Below are 21,207 nucleotides of genomic sequence, written 5' to 3' on the forward strand. Positions count from 1 at the left end.
ATGTGGCACATATATACAATGGCATATTACTCAGCCATAAAAGAAATGAAATTGATTTATTTGTAATGAGGTGGATAGGCCTAGAGTCTGTCATACAGAGTGAAGTAAGTCAGAAAGAGAAAGACAAATACCATGTGCTAACACATATATATGGAATTTAAGAAAAAAATGTCATGAAGAACCTAGGGGTAAGACAGGAATAAATACACATACCTACTGGAGAACAGACGTGAGGATAAGGGGAGGGAGAAGGGTGAGGTTTGACAAAGCGAGAGAGAGGCATGGACATATATACACTACAAAACATAAGGTAGATAGCTAGTGGGAAGCAGCCGCATAGCACAGGGATATCAGCTCGGTGCTTTGTGACCGCCTGCAGGGGTGGGATAGGGAGGGTGGAAGGGAGGAAGATGCAAGGGGAAAGAGATATGGGAACATATGCATATGTATAACTGATTCACTTTGTTATAAAGCAGAAACTAACACAACATTGTAAAGCAATTATACCCCATAAAGATGTTAAAAAAAAAAAAGAAAAGAAAAGAAAAGAAAGAATAGAGAGAGATATCTTATGACCCTTACCCATTTTCCCTCAATGGTAACTTGTGTAGCTACAATAAAATACCACAAACAGAAAAAAAAAAGAAAAAAAAATTTGTTACAACTTATCAAATTTTATTTTAATAATTTTAAGGAGACTATATATTAAACACAGGATGTCATTTATTTAGACAGCAGTTGCATAAAGGAATTGACAGGATATTTAAACTAGGGATAGCCTTCATATCCCTTGTGCATATACTCTGTGCATATAGTTTCTTGAAAGAACACAATGGCAGTCAGAAGCCACTCAGGAAACCCAAAGGGTTAGTGGCAACAGCTCTGCTGAATAAATGTTAAATAGATTATAATCCTTGGGGGAAATCTCAGGGAAAAGCAGTCATAAACTAAAACACAATCAATAGATAAACCAGCGAGCAGGAGAAGCATGTAGCCCAAAAGCAAACAATCAGCTATTTCAGACATACTAGCCTTCCCCGGGGAGACAGGTGGCTTTACTCTTAGTTAAAAGGGCAAGAGATCTCAGGAGACATTTGAGATGTTAACAAGCTTACAATGAGTACATAGGTAATTGGGTACTTTGTGTTTTCTGTGTGCATAATTAATTACAAATGCATAGCCTGCCTGTTTAATCTGACCCAATTGTGGAAATGCTGTAAGGGTTTCTCTCTGCAACTGAAACATCAGAGCAGTTTTGTGATCTTAGAAACAGAAATTGCAGCAACAGTGTGTTTCTCTGTATGCTGGCCTGAACTTTACAGGCTGTGGATTCATATGGCATCAAGTTCACTTTGGAACGGGAATAATGCAACTACGATGAATATGTCGGTATCCATTGTGAAGAAACAGTAAACACATTTACACATAACATGCCGTGCTTTGTATATAGTAGATTCTAAATAAATGTTCATTGAGTTGCCTTAATGAAGTATTACTATATCTCAGAGAATCAATGACTGTGACTTTGGACAATTTGCTGAAGTTTCTCACTTGTTTATCAGCTCTAATATAGGGAGATATAAACCCAAACTATCCATGTACTACTGTCTCTGAAGCCACAAGCAATCCAAAAACCTCTGCATTCCTTTTGAGCTATTCTTGCATAAGCCATTTCATCTCTTTGTAAAGCCAGTTCCGGATTTCTTTGCTTTCAGATTTCAGTAAAAACCATGATTTCTGAAATGAAGTCATCTAATGAAATGAATAAGGTATTTTGGGCAGGTCTAAGTATCAAAGGAGACCACACAGTGGCTGGCAGGGTTTGGTCCCCACAGTCTGATATATGTCAGTGGGAAGAGGTCTATTTTGAAGCATTTGAAGGTAACAACATTATCTATTTCTTTTCTTCGTTTACCACATTTCTCTTTATTTCTATATATTTTTGTTTCTTATTATTAAATCAAGTTATTGGCATAGCACAAACAGAAACGCTGAGTATTAACAGACCAACAAACTCTAATGTAGCCTTACAATTAAAGGCTTAAAGAGAATCTAAAATTAACTTTTTTTTTTAACTTTCAAAGCCAATGAGATGAACTCAAAGGAGAGATGTTACTTACATAAAAAATTAAAAATACAAGGCTTTTAAAAGTAGTCTTGCTTTAATGTAATTAAGGAAGATTAATTATTTTTGTTTTTCGCATCCCAGTGTTTTATGTGTATGTGTGTGCCCTTTAGAGTAATCAGATTAGTAATCACCCTCTTTCTATCCTAGTTAAGGGATGTGTTTTGGGGGAAAAAAAAAAAAAAGAAAAAGGAGAAGAGGACTGTCACTGTGTTTCTATTCAGAAATTATACCCAGGTCTCCATTGACTTCATTTGTCTTTTCCTGTCTACTAAAACACCATTCTTCCTTTTGCTCTCTTATATTGGACCCACTACTCCACACTAGCAGGCTTTTACATTCCCTCAAACATTTTTATCTTGTAGCTCCTACCTTAATTTGCCTTATGCCAGCTCAGGAGTACCCTCTGGCACCTCATTTATGTCACCTCACACAAATATGTTCATCCTTTGAACAGTCCCAGATCATCCTAGTTCAAAGTGAATTCTACTTCTCAAAATTCCTATACTACATATCTGTACCATGTATTTGGCACATCAATTGCAGCCTTGTATATTTAATTATCTCTCATGTGTGCATTAAAAGATCGTTGGAAATAGTGACTATTGTACTTAGTAGATACTTCAACAATAATCAACAATTCTAAAGGTACATCAGCATTTGGAAGTATCCCTAAACAAACTGTGGATTGTGTGTGTATGTGTGTGTGTGTGTGTGTGTGTAACTTTCTATTTTTTTAATTGAAGTATAGTTGATTTACAATATTTTGTTTGTTTCAGGGGTACAGCAAAGTGGTTCACTTATTTTTTTTTCAGACTATAGGTTATTACAAGATATTTAATATACTTCCCTGTGCTACACAGTAAATCCTTGTTGCTTATCTATTTTATGTATAGTGGTTTGTATTTGTTAATACTACACTCCTAATTTGTCCCTCCCTCCCTCCCACTGCCTGGACTTTCTTTTTGTAATTACAAGTTGATCCACTAAGTCACATTTGGCCTTCATTTACTGATTCATCAATTAAGGTTCTCTCATTTTCACCTTGCTATAATGTTAATAATGTTTTGCTAATAGATATACAAGGTCTTTTTGATGCAGAAAAGCATAAGCCTCCTTTATAAATCAACTTTTTATGATAAATGATGACAATAACATAGAAGAATATGACACAGTGCACTGAATTTGTTATATGTAATTTCTATAAGGACTGAGATCTATCAGCTAATATTCATTTCATGTTTGCCCTATTCTCACACACACTCATTCAGACTCAAATGAGACTATTTCTTTGGAAGTCTTCACTTGTCTTTAAGGAGGCCTGATTAATATGTTCTGAAAGCTATCTGACTGTAGAAATTTTAATTTATCCTAAAATTAGGATAAAAAGTAGAGACATTTTAGTATTTTTACATTTTAGTGTATATATACATTTATTTATTTATTTATTTATTTATTTTAATGAGAAACACATTTATTGACCAGATTAGAGCATTTGTGTAGTTCTTTTTCCCTCTGGCCTTACATTATCCAGTGAGGACAGTGTTTTCCATTTATTTATTTATTTATATTTTATATTAACAATGTTGTGATAGTTTCAGGTGTACAGCAAAGTAATTCAGTTATACATATACATGTATCTATTCTTTTTCAAATTCTTTTCTCATTTAGATTGTTACATAATATTGAGCAGGGTTCCCTGTGCTATACAGTAGGTCCTTATTGGTTATCCATTTTAAATATAGCAGTGTGTACATGTCAATCCCCAAATCCCTAACTATCATTTCCTCCCAGACTTCCTCCCTGGTAACCATAAGTTGGTTCTCTAAGTCTATGAGTATGTTTCTGTTTTGTAAATAAGTTCATTTGCATCATTTCTTTTTAGATTCTACATATAAGGGATATCATATGATATTTCCCTTCCTCTGTCTGAGTTACTTCACTCAGATGGCAATCTCTAGGTCTGTCCATGTTACTGCAAAGGGCATTATTTCATTCTTTTTAATGGCTGAGTAATATTCTATTGTACATATGTACCACATCTTCTTTATCCATTCCTCTGTTGATGGACACATTTTAGTATATTTTTAGCAGAAGTCTCTATTGGTGTAAATATAGTTAATTGTTGTAGATTTTATCTCATGATTTATTTGCACAAATACACAAAAGGCTTTGGCGGTCTCTCAGTAATCAGTAGTTTTTGAGATTTAATTTTAATTTGACAAACCAGATGAAAGCAAGGATGAAAAATACATCTACACAAAGATATAAAACCGAACTTGAATAAGAAATAAGGACCTCATTATACCTTTAACTTAAAATGGTCACCTTACAGATATAAAACACACTTGCATAATCAGAATTGTTAAAAGACTAGTCAGGGAAACTTCACCAAAGAGCCACCTGACACACCAGGTCAAAGCACAGTCAAGAGTGATTGCAGACCAAAGAATATGGCTCACCATTTTATACCCATTGCTGTGGCATGTAGGATCATAAACTGTTTATCGAAGGAGATTTTGGAGAATTATTTTTATTCAATACTTTTAACATTGAAATTATTGAGAAAGGACACTAATTGCTTTATTTTCTTTATTTTTTTCCTAAATTTCTTGTCATCTCTTTCATTTCTAACAAAACAAACCCTTCATCTTTAGCACAGCAGGGCTCCGGAGAAAAGAGGTTATGGTAGAGGAAGTCTGGGCTATTCAGAGAATAATGCCTTTTGCAAATTAATGACTGCCTCTACTTGTCTAACTTCCAAACTAAACTCTGGCAAACAACAGCATACAACCAACAAAACACATACAACATTTCCTGAGTCTATCTTACTCCACATCTATTCTGCTTTTCCTAAGCTATACTTCCTAGGTATATGCTAAGAAGCATGTTAAACTGGCATTAGGGGTGCAAAAATAAACAAGTGTTTTGTTTTCAAATACTCATAATGTAGACAATAATTTACCAATATGTTTGAATATTGTATAAGAACAATACTTTGAGTAAGCCCAATGTACATGAATAGGAATGCAGAAAGGAGGAGTGTCAAATGACCTAACGTTGGAGGCTATGAAAGATGAAAAAGACCTTACAAAACATGGAGGAAAAATCATTTCAGCCATTGAAAAGAGAAAAAAAATGAAAGTATAAAAGAATGTAGGTAATTGCATATGGTTTGGTATTCCCGAAACATAATGTAAAAGAAAAAAAGGAGAGAAGTTTCGATTACAGCCAGATCATGAATGAGTGTCTTAGACTTCATTAGAATTTATTGTGTAAGCAGGGAGAGGTCATTGAATGGTCTTAAACAGGATCGCGACTTAATCAGATTCGGGTAGAGGGATGATTCTTATAGCACATAAATGATGATGTGGAAGGGGCAGAGATTAGCAATGAGGAGAGGAGTTAAGAGGCTATTACACTAGTACTCAACTATTTTAAAGAATATCAATAAAGAAACATACATGCCAGTCTTTAAAATATGAATGTCCTAAAAAACTAGCAGGTGGAAATTATAACTTAAAAAAATCTTCTTTTTATTGTTACCACATTAACCATATGATCCTTTGATCTTAATAAAAGCAAAAAGCACAATTTGAAAAGATGGGTGATAACGTTATAAAACGTTAAATAATTCACTTACATTTTTCAAATTATGTAGCTTTTTTAGTGAATTTCTCTAGAGAATTATCTTTCTTATAAGAAGTGTTATTTTATTTCCTTCTTCAAACCTTCTTCATGTAAATGGGAATAAAACTTTCTTAGAATATCATTAGTTGCCCCAGTGGTATACTAGAATAGCCCTTAGCATACTTGAAAACAATGTTAATATTTTATTCTCCAGTCTTGTTATTAAAATAACCACTTAGTTTCTGATATTCCAAATCAGACTGGTAGCCTCAATTAATGGAGAAAATTCAGTAATTTGGTAAAAATTATCCACTTCTTTGCTAATTTCATGATTATAATAGTTATAATTTAGCAGGAGATGATGTTTTGAGTATACCCTTGCTCTACTCAAAAAGTTCCTATTATATTTAATTCAAAAAATTCTTTGTATAATTTCATGAAAGTTTATATGAGTTAGGCTGAACACCCTAACCAGTGGCTAAAGTCTTATAACAACAGAGTTGCTCTATTTCAGATAAGACAATGACCACCTACATAGATGTTTTCTGTGTACATATGTCTATAGACACACATGTCTACTGCAATGAACAAGTCATTTTTTGTTTAAGCAAGTAAAATTATTTCTCTATGCAGTGTTCGTAACCTCTCCCTTTGCTGTCTCCAATTCTTAAGATAAAAGAAGAAACAAACTCCTCCATTATGTGTTTCCCTAAGGGTGATTTATCATGATGTGACCTGGGCCTCTAAGGCTTCTACTTGACAGTCTCATTAAAGACTATTTTCTATCCTTTCTCTTCATTATACAAGTTCTAATTCTCATAGGCTAAGTATGATGAAGCTACTCACAGCAGAAACATACTGCAAAAGTGAAGAGAGAACAAATGTTTCTACATGTCAAGCACATTGCTTATTCTTCTTTCTAGTGACAGAAACTCTTCCCAAGCTAATTAATAGGGAAATATATTTGAATAAATTTTATTCTAAAGTAATTGTTAAGTCCCAGGAAAGAAAAGGAAAATGCGAGGAGAAAATTGATTACTGACTGTCGCTGGAGCTCTTCTTGCATAATGTAGGAAAGATTGTTGACACCCATAGCCATCTATAGCAACAAGAGCAACAGATACGCTCTGGGTGGACTCAGTGCTTAAAGAGCAAGGAGGACTACAGTGATGGTGGGAAATAGCAAGCCAAATTAAAGCAAATTTTATTCATGAAAGTTGCTCTTTTTTTTTTCCTTTGTTAGCTTGAATACATCTTCTCTAAAGAAACAATGACTCACTTTTTTATTCATCATTTGAAATTTTTACATATTGCATTACACTGATTTTCTTTGAAAATAAAATTTAAATAAATAACTTGAAATTTTTGTAATTTGGGGGACTCACAAAGTGGGTTCACATAAAGTATTTTGTATCAAACTTAAAATGAAGCTTGTGTGAAGGTGTGAGAACATTTAGAAAGTTAATCTCATAAAAGTTAGAGACACAGATTAGCAGGTTAAGTGGAAAGCCCAATGTCTGGAAGCTGAGTGGGCAGTGAAGAAATCATGTAATCCACCTTCAACCACATCCTTTCCACAGCTTCATTCATGCTATCATATCTAAATATAAATGATGTGGTTCTCAGAAGGAGGAGGAAGGGGAAAGATTCAGCTTTCCACAGCAGAAAGCTTATTGAACTTAGATTTAAAGACTTAAGTTCTATTTCTGGCTCTTCTAAATTTTAGTCATATATCTTGAGGTGTGGTAAGATTTAAAAGATATAATGAATTTGAAAGAGCTATATAAATTGTATGTAACTATGAAATTGAAAGTTATTATTCTGATCATGTCATCAGTCATTTACCTCCTTAATGCATACTGCCTTAGTTGATATTTATTTGATGATGATTTAGAGGTGTAAAATCAGCATCCCCAGTTGGCGTGTTTGAACTACTCAAGCTATCTCCACATCTCTATGTTGTTGCCCTACATTCTTTATTTTGGCCAAGGTGAATATTTTTCTTCTCTCTTTGGATTTCAAAATATGTACTGAAAAAGGGAAAAAGCAGGTGGGTGTATGTATCCATACCTCTGCCTTCCCTCATATCCCTTACCTATGCCATCTTTTTATCAGTGAGATCCCTCATTCTTTTCTTTCTTTACCAAGCAATAAGACTTGCTGCTGTAGAGCCATTGGTTTCTCAGCAGCGGATACTCTGAATGACCCAGAAGGAGCTGGGAAACTTCAAATCCAACTTCAATACTCCTTTGATGGCTGGGGAAAAGCTAGAGGTAGACTCAGAGAATTTAGTTGCCTTTAAAAATAAAAATAAAAAAATTAGCCAACATCTTCCCCACATTAGTTTTCTCAATCACTCTAGTAAGGAGTTGCCTATCTCTTTTGTGTAAGCATTCAGTTGTACATAGAGCATGTGAGTTCAACTTAGCATCACTGATGGGCATTGAGGGGGTAGGAAAGGGAATGAAGACGAGATATAACACTTTATTAAAATCAGTTTTGTAGAAGAGATCAAATACATTTAGTTTTATTAATTTATTCTGCTGTATTTATATCTTCTAAGTTACTTGACAGTTTAGCATTCTCTGTTTACTTTTGTGTTATTTTAATGCCTGTATATAAATCCAAATGTAAATATCCTGCAAGAGAATCTAACACAAATGCTTTAATTTTCAATTCACCAAATACTTCTCTGGCTGTACTGAATTCTCATACACTGTAAAAACCAGGGCAAGCATGAAATAAATGCTATATGGAAACATTTAAATATTCTGGTTCAGTGAACTGGCACAAAAGGTTGCTGCAGAAATGGCAGATAAGTGATCTAAAGCAGCCAAGGAAGCATGAATGTGGAAAGAAAACTAGAGTAAATTATTTATTGACTACCTACTTAGACTCTGGAATTCTGGTTCTTTGGGGGGGTAAAACATGTTAAATGCATGGTCTCTGACAGAGAAACTTGCAGTCTAGTTAGGGTGAGAATTAGGGCACATCAACACTATTGACAGTAAAAAGTGACATTTTTTTTCATGTAAACTATAGGACTGTGTTCCTATACTAGTTTGAATAATGATTGAATGGGACATCTTTATTTTTATTTGGTTAAACAAGCAGAAGTTTATCTACTCATGAATGAAGTTTATGTCAAATCTTAGTATTATCAATCAATAACTGTCTTTAATAGATATAAAAAGTAGGAGTATTACTGTGAACATATATTACAAACAAGAACATAAGAAAAAGGAAAATGATACATTCAAATCATCTTCAAAAACAGCTTTTCATTTGTTTTTGTTTATTTTAAAATTTTGGATAATAAAATATATAAAATATACAGAGACCATAAAAAATAATGTAAACTCCTCTTATTCAGAGATCTGTAACATTTTAGTGAATAGCCAATCATTTATGAATGCATTCAACAAATACTTATTGTTGCCACGTGGTAAACAACCTTAGAAACAAAAACACACACATACATCTCTGCCTTCATAGACCTTAAGTACCTGTAGTACTTTACCTATAGTAAAGAGATATTAATCCAATCATTAAATTTAAAAAGTAAAACTGGTTCTGTGACAATTCATGGGAAAGTAGCATAATGCTAAGGATGAGATTAGTGAGTAAGAATAAGTATAGTATCAGGACGTGACCTAGCAGGAAGATCAAGAAAGTATTCTCTAAGGAAATTAGCTTGAGATGAGAATGTAAGGATGAGTAGAAATTCATTAAGTAAAACAGTAATGAAAGAGAATCCCAGGGGGAGAGGACAAGCTCTACAATAAGGAGAGACTCCAGGTACAAAGGCAAGATACAAGACCAGTTTGATCTGGCAGAGCCAAGCATTAAGTGACGTTGGAGATATGGTACTGGTGGACTGAGTTATGGGATTCTATTTTTTATTATAGGAGATATGCGACCCCACCGAAAGGTTACAGATGGGATAGTGACATGCTTAGATTTGTGTTTTCAACAGTTCCCTCTAGATGAAGTATGAAGAACAAATTGAAAAGGAGAATGGCAGAGTGGATGATTTAAACCGGTTAGTTATAAGTTAAGAGGCTAGTTTGCTACTGTAGATGAGAAATAATGGTAATTTGAAGTAGAGTGTTGCAGTGGAGGTGGGCAAAGATGAAATTTTTAGAGATATTTTTTAGCCATAATTATTATAATTGGGTGAGAAATTAAACCATGCAGTGGAGGAAGAGAGAAAAAGATACCAAGAATGACTTCATATTTTCTCAATTATAAGCAAAGTGGAAGGCAAAGCCATTCACTTTAATAAAAAAAAAAATGGAAAAAGACCATAAGTCTATGGTATGTTTGGCTAAATACTTAATGTATCCTTTATTGCCACATTGCCCTGGAGAAAGATTATAATTTCAATGAAAAATATTTACCTATTGTTACTACTTTACTTTGGAATCAAACATTTTCCATAACCGTAGTCGCTGCAGTTATAAGCATAATTTAGGGTCAAGGAGTTTTGAAGATCCGGTTGATGGTTTGTCTCATTGTTTTGGCTCTTAAAGTCTCAGATGCTTTAAGTGGTTTTATACTTCTAGATTTACCATTTTCCTGCTGGTAAACAGTTTGTTTATAGGCCTGCTCTTCCTGTTAACCACTACCTAGTTGGCTAAAATACATTGAATCCTCAAGTAGACAGCTCATAAGGTGGTGGTCTGGCTTTCAATAACCTTCCTTCCCTGTGAATGGCACCTTTGGATCACATTAATTACATGAACCCAAGTGATTGTTATTAATTCAGTTGTACATGCTTGACTTAATTTAAGCAAACCAGATTTAGTGTGCTGGAAATTTGAAACCTATAACATAACACACATACACACACAAATATGGAATAAGTAGAGCTGAGTCACATTAATTACAAAACTATAAAAAACAGTTCATAATTGATAACTGTTGGGATACCGTGAATTGATGCCAAATTCATTCCCTTCTAGGTTGTTGGTGACTATTCAACCCTTCCTTTGATCTAATGTACTACTCTTCCTTTCCTCCAAAAATATTCCTTTACAACAAAAATATTATTGTCTGCTATGTCACAAGAACTGTGTTGTTTATCACAGTTGCACACAAAATCTAACATGGTTCCTGCCCTCAAGGAAATCACAGTTTAATAATCAGAGAAAATCATGTGAGTTGAAACTTACACAAAATTAGCTGGGCTCGACAGAAATACATGTGTGGTAGGAGTTGTCAATTGACAGTAAGAGAGATCAGAGACGGGATAACAAGTGACAAAACGCTTCATGTAGAAAGTGATGTTATCACTAGCTTACAGAAGACAATTAGGTGGAAATTGGGACTCAGGAGGTGGAGAGCTTAAGTCAGAGGGAGACAGGTGAGAAAATACTTAGATGTAGAGCAGCAGAAAATAGATTCGAAACTGCAATTATCTTGGGACGGCTGAGAACTCTGGGAGAGAACTAAAATAAGGGTGCTGTGAAAATAAACCTTGAGTGATGAGCAGGGACCAGATTGCAGAGAATCTTGTAGAGCTTGCCAAGAGTTTCAGACTTCATCCTATGAAAAATGGAGACACACTAAAGGTTATTAAGTAAAAGATTCACGCGATTAGTTTTACTTTGCAGGAGAAGAGAGTCAGTAGAAGATCTACTGCAATTTCTGGGGACTATTGCAGGGATGCAGCCAGAGGTGATGAAGGTCAAAGGAAATAATAGAGGAGATACAGAAAGAGGAAAATGCGAAGAAGAAACATTTGATAGAGCTCGGTGACTGATTATATTTGCAGTAAAAAGATGAGTGTGGGACACCTCTCATATTTCTGACTTTATACTTAACCTCCTTGTATTTGATTACTTTATCTTTAAAATAGAGATTAAACACTGCCTCTAAGATGTTGTAAGGAATAAATTTAGATAGCATTTGCAGAGAATCTATCACTGTGTACAGCATATAGGAGAATTTCAAACATATTTAGCTGCCTCCCTTCTTTCCTTCTACTTATCAGATTATTTAAAATAATCAAAGAAATACTCTTAATGTTGATCACAATTAGTGCCAATTTATTTTTCATTGTATAAGCTGCTAATTATTTCACTTGTTGGGATTAAAACAAATTCCTTACAAAATGTAATCTCACATAAGTATCTCACAAACTAATACTTTGTGCATCCCAAATGAAATGGAAAAAAAAAGGTTCTTACATCTTTTAATGTCACAATTTTTGAACATGGGATTTAATTTTATTAAAAAGTAAAATCACCTGCAGGAAATTTTTTAAAATCCAGGACTGAGTTAAAACTTGAACTGTTTATAGTAATTCTATTTTTAAAACAAGCATATTTAAAAACTTCTGTTATCAACTACCTCAACAGCAAAGAAAGAAATTAGCACTTTCAAGTCACTCTCATTGGTGTCATCGATCTGATGTTATCAGTTTGGATGAAGGGGTGTGTGTGTGTGTGTGTGTGTGTGTGCCATTCTTTTTATTTTTTAATTTAATTTAATTTTTTTTTATACAGCAGGTTCTTATTAGTTATCCATTTTATACATATTAGTGTGCACATGTCAATCCCAATCTCCCAATTCATCATACCACCACCATCCCCCACCACTTTCCCCTCTTGGTGTCCATATGTTTGTTCTCTACATCTGTGTCTCAATTTCTATCCTGCAAACTGGTTCATCTGTACCATTTTTCTAGGTTCCACATGTATGCATTAATATACAATATTTGTTTTTCTCTTTCTGACTTATTTCACTCTGTATGACAGTCTCTAGATTCATCCACATATCTACAAATGATCCAATTTCATTCCTTTTTATGGCTGAGTAATATTCCATTCTATATATGTACCACATCTTCTTTATCCATTTGTCTGTTGATGGGCATTTAGGTTGCTTCCATGTTATTATGCTTTTGCCCATTCCACTTTCAAAAAAGAGGCAAAACTGAAAAGACTAGAATATATTATTTATCACAGAGATTAGAGTATCTATATGGAGTTGGCCTTCTCTTACTGTAAAATTTGAGTCAAATATTGATTTTAATTGCCCAAGGTTATAAGGAGAATTTTCACTGATATAAAACAGGTTCTACTGGTTTAAAAAAAAGTTCAATAGCTTAGAGTATCAATAAGAGCATAGACCATTAGAATGGTAAAAATAATTTTTCATTTTATGTCTTACTATTTATACCTCAATTTAACTTAAGAGTACAAGTTGGACTTATAATTTATGCATTGCTAAATCAACCATTTTCTTAACAATTAATACTTACTTTTTATTCTGTCACTTATGATACCACTTATTGCATAGCAATTGCTCAGTTCACACTACAATCAATAAAATGTGAGCGACTTTCTTCTATAGAGAAAGTGACCAGAAAAACCTAGCTGACCAGAAAATGCTCAGTTTGGCAAGGGAGATAGATATGATCTTGTTTTTCTGTTTTATAAAAACATATAGATACAACTCTTGTAGCCTTAAGTATATGACTCTCTACAAGATATTAATAGTTTAAAAATATATACTTTTTAAACTAGCTAGCAATTATCCATCTTAAATAAGGATAATAGCAATTGATGTGAAAAATATTTACTATATAACTAGCTACTTTTAAGATTCAATATTTTGTTTATAGACCTTTTAATAAAGCAACATTAGATATAGAAAATGCATGCACTTATGGCTAAATACCTATTCCTAGTATGCAAATCACAATTTTAATATAGTGATTACAGGAGGGAAAGATTAAGGGTAAGCTTTCATAGTTTTGAAAATGTTCCCAATTTGAATTTTATAAAATGAGTCAGTTTTCTCTAAGTAATTATCTGACCTGTTAATGATTTCCTGTTATAAATAAAATGTGAATGTCAGCATAGGCAAGAAATAAAATAGTGAGAAACACAGACAACATCTCGGTCAGTTAACTGAGCCTTTACTTAATATATACTACAAAAATGCATTTTTCCTCTGAATCCCAGAGCCCAAAAGGTTTCAGGAAAACAAGGTTTTTTTTTCCCTAAGAATTTAACTAAATCTATTTGGCCTGTGAATATCAATTTTAATTTTGCATATATTTTATATATGCATATATATTATCAAAAATTATTGTAAACCACAAGATTTTTACTGCTGTTAAATTTTTCATTTCACTTGGGCTCATATTTAGCATGTTATCCTCTCCTGATTGCTTCTTTTATGAAAAATTTATAAAATAATTTGCTCCACAAATATGTATAAACATAAAAATTGAACCAAAAGTTCTTTTAAGATAAGTAAAGCTTTCTAAGTGTCTTTTTGTTCAGTTACTTGATTTCTATTCTGCTTAGTCTGTGTGATGATAGTTGTGTTTGAAATGTTGTATTTTTCAAAATGTAAACATTTTACTATAAAAAATCTCACACGTTCATGTTTTTTCAAAAGGTACAAAATGGAAATGTAGTCTTCCTTCCTATCACCACAGCTGGTTCCACCCTCCACAGTCTCACTTATTGCAAGGAATCATTTATTGCAAGGAATCGTTTATCTTTCCAGTAGGTTTCATCGCATATATAAACATTTATTCATACACATATATTATGCATGAATGTGTATATGCACTTTTTTGAAGCACATGCAATTCATACTATAACTACTATATTGCATCCATTAGTTTTTCCATGAACAATATCGCAGACATATTTTAAATATTAGTAATCTTGGATGTGAAATGTCTAGGTCAAAAGACACATGCATTTTAGTTTAATGGCTGTTTCTAAATTGTCCTCAAAAGATTATACCAATTTACATACTCACCAAGATTATGAGAGTCCCTTTTTTACCCCTGCTTATACTAATAGAGAAATCTTTAAGTCCAGTAAGTCAAAAGTGCAAAAGTGTATTTTATTGTTGCAATTATTTGTTTATAAGCATGGTTGGCTAGACTTCACGTATTTGTTGCCTATATATTCCTTTTTGTGAGTACTCTTTGCTCATGTCTTTTGACTGTTTTTCCACGATAATTATAAAAGCTAAAATGTATTGAGTGCTTATTATGGGTCAAGCACTATTCTATGTAGTATGCAGGTGTTAAATCATTTAAGTCTCACAAAAAAAACAGATATTATTTTAATCTCCATTTTAAAAAATATTGAGGCAAAGAGAGGGTAAGCAACATTGCATATAGGGTCATTGAACTAGTAACAGATTGAGTAAGGATTCGAAGCCAAACCCAGGGTTTCTGTGTTTACCTGCTCGGCAGTGTTGCCTCTCAGTATTAAATTGTTTGAATTTTTCATATTACCTTAGGAATGCTTTTTCTATAGGGAGAAAAAGTATTTCATTAAAATAATATACAAGAAAAATATATTAAGGAAATTAGCCCTATACTAAATGATATATAATAATTTTCCTATTTTTTTCCATTGATCTTTGGATTTTTTGTTTATATTTAGTTGTTTGCATGAGGGGTATTATTCAAATGTAAATCAAAATTTCTGGCACATTTTATTAATTTATGAAGTTTCAGAAATTTCAACCATATATTTTGTATTGGAGTGTCAAAATTGTTTTCATCAGTTCTGCTTTAAAATGAATTCAACAGCACTTTCTTTTCTTTTTCTTTTTTGCTAATTTAACAAATATCCTTAACTCTTCTCAGTAAACAAGAGGCACAATTTATCATTCCTCTTTTGGATGTGCATAGAGATCATATTTATTTAATCTTAATTTATTATTCTATTCTGATAAATTTATTATTCTATTAAATTCTATTATATTCTATTATTCTATTAAATTATTCTATAAATTTATCTGCAAAATTTATTTTGGACATTTTTCATGTATTCTGGTGAGACAACTTCAGTTTCTTAGCAAACTCTGAAAAGGAACAAATGAACAAACAAAAAACCGTAATAACAACAATCCTACTTCTTCAATGAGGATTGTAGGGAATGTAGGGCTGAGCTCACAGGTCACTTTCTATTCTTGTGACTCCAAACTTCAGAAATATATATGAGCATTCACTTTTCATAAAAGTAATTCTGTCTGATGATTTACATTCAACCTACTGCTTTTGGTTCTGAAATACTTTTTTTTTGTGTGTGTGTGGTACGCGGACCTCTCACTGTTGTGGCCTCTCCCGTTGTGGAGCCCAGGCTCCGGACTCACAGGCTCAGTGGCCATGACGCACGGGCCCCGCTGCTCCACGGCATGTGGGATCTTCCCGGACCGGGCAAGAACCCGTGTCCCCTGCCTCGGCAGGCGGACTCTCAACCACTGCGCCACCAGGGAAGCCCTCTGAAATACTTTTTGCCCCATATCATATAACTGTAAATGTTTTCTACATGTTGTTCTAGTATATTGTGTTTTTTGTGGGGTTTTTGGCCATTTTATTATTACACTAGAATATGTATTTATATTTAAAACTTCACCCTGTGTATTGTTGAATCTGTCATGGGTTAATATAAAAACCTACATTTTAAAAACTTATGGTTTTATATATTTTTAAATTGAATGTCAGGTATTATATTTAAAAATATTATCCACGTAGCTGGGGAAGAGGAAAAGATAGAACTTAATATATATAGAAGACATGAACCTAGTAGGTATTTTGTATGTATTAATTTCAATAATTATTCAAAAAGGTTATGAGACAAATATTGTTCTCATTTTATAACAAATGAAACAAAAGCTCAATGAGATCAATTAACTCTCCAGTGACCTACTGAGGCTGTCACATAGCCAGAATTCACACTATCTTGCTTTGGCTCCAACATCTACGTTCTTTCTGCAACAGGATGCCATTTTCTACATTAGCTCAAAAACATAACTCTGTCTAAACAGCACATATTTGGGGCAGGAGTTTGTGTTGAACATAAAAATGTCATCATATTTGGCTACACTAGCTCCCATTTCAGTAGACTGTATGTTGCTCTGTATTAAAGTGAATAAAAAAAGAAAAACTAAATTTTACCTCATAAAAGTATATTTGGATTAAGTTCTACAAGCCATTCATACACTTAACCACTCATTCATTTATGTAATAGTTACTTACCTTGAATTTACTATGTCCAAGAAAATACTATGGGATTTAAGACCTAGCCCCCACCCTACTGAAAACAAGAAAGAAGTTGGAAGGAAACACTTGATATGTAAAACACATTTACAATTGATGAAAACATATGGCAAGTGAAAAATGAGTCATGGTTGTAGTGTCAAAATATTTTATTGTCAATATTTTTAAAAAATTCAAAACAAAATAAGGAAAAAATAAAATATCCCAAATCCAAATGCTCAGATATAAAAATATGAATATGGTGTTGCAATTCCTTCTAGACTAGTCTCAAGATATATTATTTACACAGTTTAGATCAGTGTTTGGTTAACTACATGTCACAACTCATTTGTTGGCCAAGAAATCACTTTAATGAGTCACAACTTAAATTCTTTAAAACATTAAACTAGAAGAAAATGTCAGTATGTATTATATGTAATAGGATGACATTGCTTTGAAACATTTTTTTAATTTGTATACTTATTTACTGTATATATGTACAATATATTTCTTACTTAAGGCAGTTATCAAAACATTTGAATAGCACCTATTTAGATCATTTCATAAGTGGAATGTTATATTCTTCTTTTCCATATAAATAACATTTTTCTTTTCTTCAGATATTTTTAATAAACACCATTTCCTATGGCCATGGAATATTTCCTCAGATTGCTCCACCATGGTGTTATCAATTACTCCAGGCTTGGACATTTTGTTCTTGTCTTTTTTACTGTAATGAATAATCCAATGATTTTGCTAGATTTTTTGTTTATTTTCTTCAAATAGATTCCTAGAATTACTATTATGAAGTGAACAGATAGTAACTTTAAAATGTCATTTATAATTATTGTTTATTTAATTATAGTTATGTATTTCTTCACTACATGAAAATTCATATTTTTACAAATAAAATATATTACAGAAAATTTAGATTAGAAAATACTTTTAATCTTCCTACACAAACACTATTACTGGTTTCATCATTTATGTATTTACTTAAATTTTCATTGACTATTATAAAACACAAATTATTTATCTAAAACCTATAGCAACATAGAATACCAAGAATAAATTGGAGGCAGTGGTACCCAGAAAGGGGGTCGCAAGAGAGGTGAATAAGCTACCCTTCATTTCCAAAAGATAAAAGTTTTATGTCTAAAAATCTGCATAACATATACATTTTAAAGGGAGACAATATGATTACAAGATCTGAGGATAACTGCCTCGTGCCACTACATCTAAAGAAGTATTTTTCCTTTTTAAGCACAATCAGAAACATTGAAATATTTATTTTGTGGAAACTTTGATTTTCTGCCCAGATCCTGAACAAGACTCCCAGACTGCTTTGCTGACCAAGGAATGATGAGTATGAGGACAAGCCACGCCACTCAGATTCATGGATCAAAAAATCCAAGATCAATTGCCAGTAACAAACGTTAAAACTGCCAAAAATACTCAGAGCAACAAGCTGGAATGCATAATGCAGTACCCTAAGGTGAGGGATTACCTCCTGTTTAGTCAAGCAGCTCAAACATGAAAGCAGAAGCCACTGTACCTGATCCGTTGTGACTTTGAAAAGTTAAAAGAACACACACTAGTAGTAAACACACAGAATTTGGACTTGGCTATTAGCTAGCCCTTGGCCTGGAGAGTGGCATTTATTTATGGGTGAATAACCAGGCTCCTTGCTGATTAGATTCAAAGTGGGGAAAAGAGGAAGATCCTTCAGCAGTGCAATGAGTCTTGTGTTCTCACTTACTTGGAGAAATACAAAGGTTTTTATATATTTTTTTTAAAAATGGGAAGTCTGTATAATTTAGGAAGGAAAAGAGCATATAATTGTGTTATCTTCTACCCTCCAAGCCTTGTATTTATAAAGAAATGGAGAGGCAGCTAGGAGGACCACAGACTCTCCCAAAGGCTGGATTTATCCTGTGTAGCAAACTGTCTGCCAGCTTTCTAACATCACTGTTTGGGCTCACTGACTAAATGACCAGAGTGAATTATTCAAAAGTTATGTTGAAAAAATCCCTTAAGCTGTCAAAAACTCTATCCTCTCTACATTATACTAGCTTCCAAAATTAGTCAGTATACTCTTTCTCCCTTCTGAAAATATTAATCAGAGCAGGATAGTGAGAGGTATTGATAAGCAAAGCCCTTATATCACCAAATTGCTCAGCTAGTTTCTAAAATCAGAGATTACTATGCTCTGAACATTTGTGTCCCCCCCAAATTCATATGTTGAAATCCTAACTCTGACGTGGTACAAGAAGAAGCTGGCAATCTGCAACCCAGAAGAAGGTTCTCACCAGAAAGGACCAGGCTGGCACTTTGATCTTGGACTTCCAGCCTCCAGAACAGTGAGCAATAAATTTCTTCTGTTTATAAGCCACCCGGTCTATGATATTTTGTTACAGTAGTCTGTATGAACTAAGACAGAGATTCATGCTTTGTGTTAGCATGTCGTTTTTTTTTTTTTTAAATACTAAGGTCTTAATGGATACCATATAAAAACAGCTAATAGTTACCCAAACCTTAATATGAATTAATTAAATGAAATGCTTTACAAACAGCTAGTTCCCAGAGATACTTCAGGGAAATGGTTGATACAATGGAAGAAAAGAAAGGAAAAATACTGGAACACAAAATTAATCTGGATAGGGTCCTGGTAGACACAGAGCCAATCAGAAGTCAATAAAGGGAGAAATAGGATCTGAGATAACACTGTACTGAGTGGTTACAAAATATTCAGAGACTATTTTATTCACCTCCTTCCCTTACTCCCTACATTCTCTCCTTCTTTCATTTATTACTTATAATTTTTAGAGCCATAAAATATGCACTCAAGGAGTTCATGCTTGATTAAGGAAAACAGCATCAAAGGCAAATAACTGTAATCCAATCTCAATGTCAAGGGAGCCCTTAGCAACAAGTGGTTAGGTTTATGGAATAAGCAAAGAAAGGCATCACAAAGCAGAGACTATTTCATTTGGAGCTTGAAGAATACATTCCTCACTTTTTGCTCTCATAGTAACTCCCTGCTCAAAATTCAAAATTTAATTCAAAATATAGACTCCCATACAAAACAAAAAGAGTAGAAATATTGAAGCAGGCTACTGAATTGTTAATGGGTCCCAAACTGAGCAAACATCTTAGCTTCTTTAGGACCTCATGAGAGAAAAAGCACTTGTCTAAACCCATGAGTACTAGGATTATCATCAAAATATTGTTATGGCAATACTCTACTTTTTTGATAAAAAATATTACTTTAAACCTTTTCAGTCCCCGTTCATTACAGAGTTATCTCAAACTCGTTGACCTGAATGTGGGTGAAGAAAAACTTGTAAGCCAAAGAGCCAGTAGAGTAATTAACACATAAAGAATGAATACAGAAAAGAAACATATAAGTCACTCTATTAAACTAAAGTTTTTGTTACAAACACACTAATTCCAACTGTATTTCTTAGTTAACTTAGATCAGTTCATATTTGCTTAACACTTATTAGCTAAAATGGATCATGACAAGTAGAACATTTTTAAAAGAATGAATAAAGCACAATTCCTTGCCATCATAAAACATAATGTTCATAAAAGATACACATTACATAAAAGATATATGTATGTTATATGTCATATACATATATATGTATATATAGTGATAGATATATCTAGATCTATTTATCAAGTATCTAATATATACCAGGTACAGTATTATTAGAGTCCGGGAATAACAAAATAAAATATACAGTTTCTGTCCTTCAGTAGTTTGAAGTCTAGCAAGGCGAAAGACAAATCAACAGTCATGTGCTATAACTGTTGTTGCCCTAGATGAGGCAAGAAAAGCTCTAATCTCAAACTCCCAGAATCCTGTAAGGCTTCCAGGAGGCAATTACATTATTTCTGAACTGAGCTTTGGAGGATGAATAGTAATTAGGTGTCTATAAAAGGGATGAGCATTGGAAATTGGGGATCCTAGCATAACTTTACAGAAAAATAGACCTCTTTTACCTGAGTAAATCACTGTCTTTTCTGCGAACAAATGTACTCATGCATGTAGCAATGAATAAGAGTTAATCATCAAGTGTTTTTTATATTATTTTTTTCCTTTATTTTTTATATTGGAATATGTTTGATTTATGATGTTGTGTTAGTTTCAGGTGCACAGCAAAGTGATTTATTTATACATATACATGTATCTATTCTTTATCAGATTATTTTCCCATATAGGTTATTACAGGGTATTGAATATAGTTCCCTGTGCTGTATAGTAGGTCCTTGTTGATTATCTATTTTATGTATAGTAGTGTGTATATGTTAATCCCAACCTCCTAATTTATCCCTCCCCTTCACCTTTCCATTTTGGTAACCATAAGTTTGTTTTCTAAGTCTGTGAGTCAGTTCCCGTTTCATAAATAAGTTCATTTGT

This window comes from Neophocaena asiaeorientalis, unplaced genomic scaffold, assembly GCF_003031525.2.
Source record: "Neophocaena asiaeorientalis asiaeorientalis breed wild unplaced genomic scaffold, Neophocaena_asiaeorientalis_V1.1 scaffold601, whole genome shotgun sequence".
Classification (NCBI taxonomy): Eukaryota; Metazoa; Chordata; class Mammalia; order Artiodactyla; family Phocoenidae; genus Neophocaena; species Neophocaena asiaeorientalis.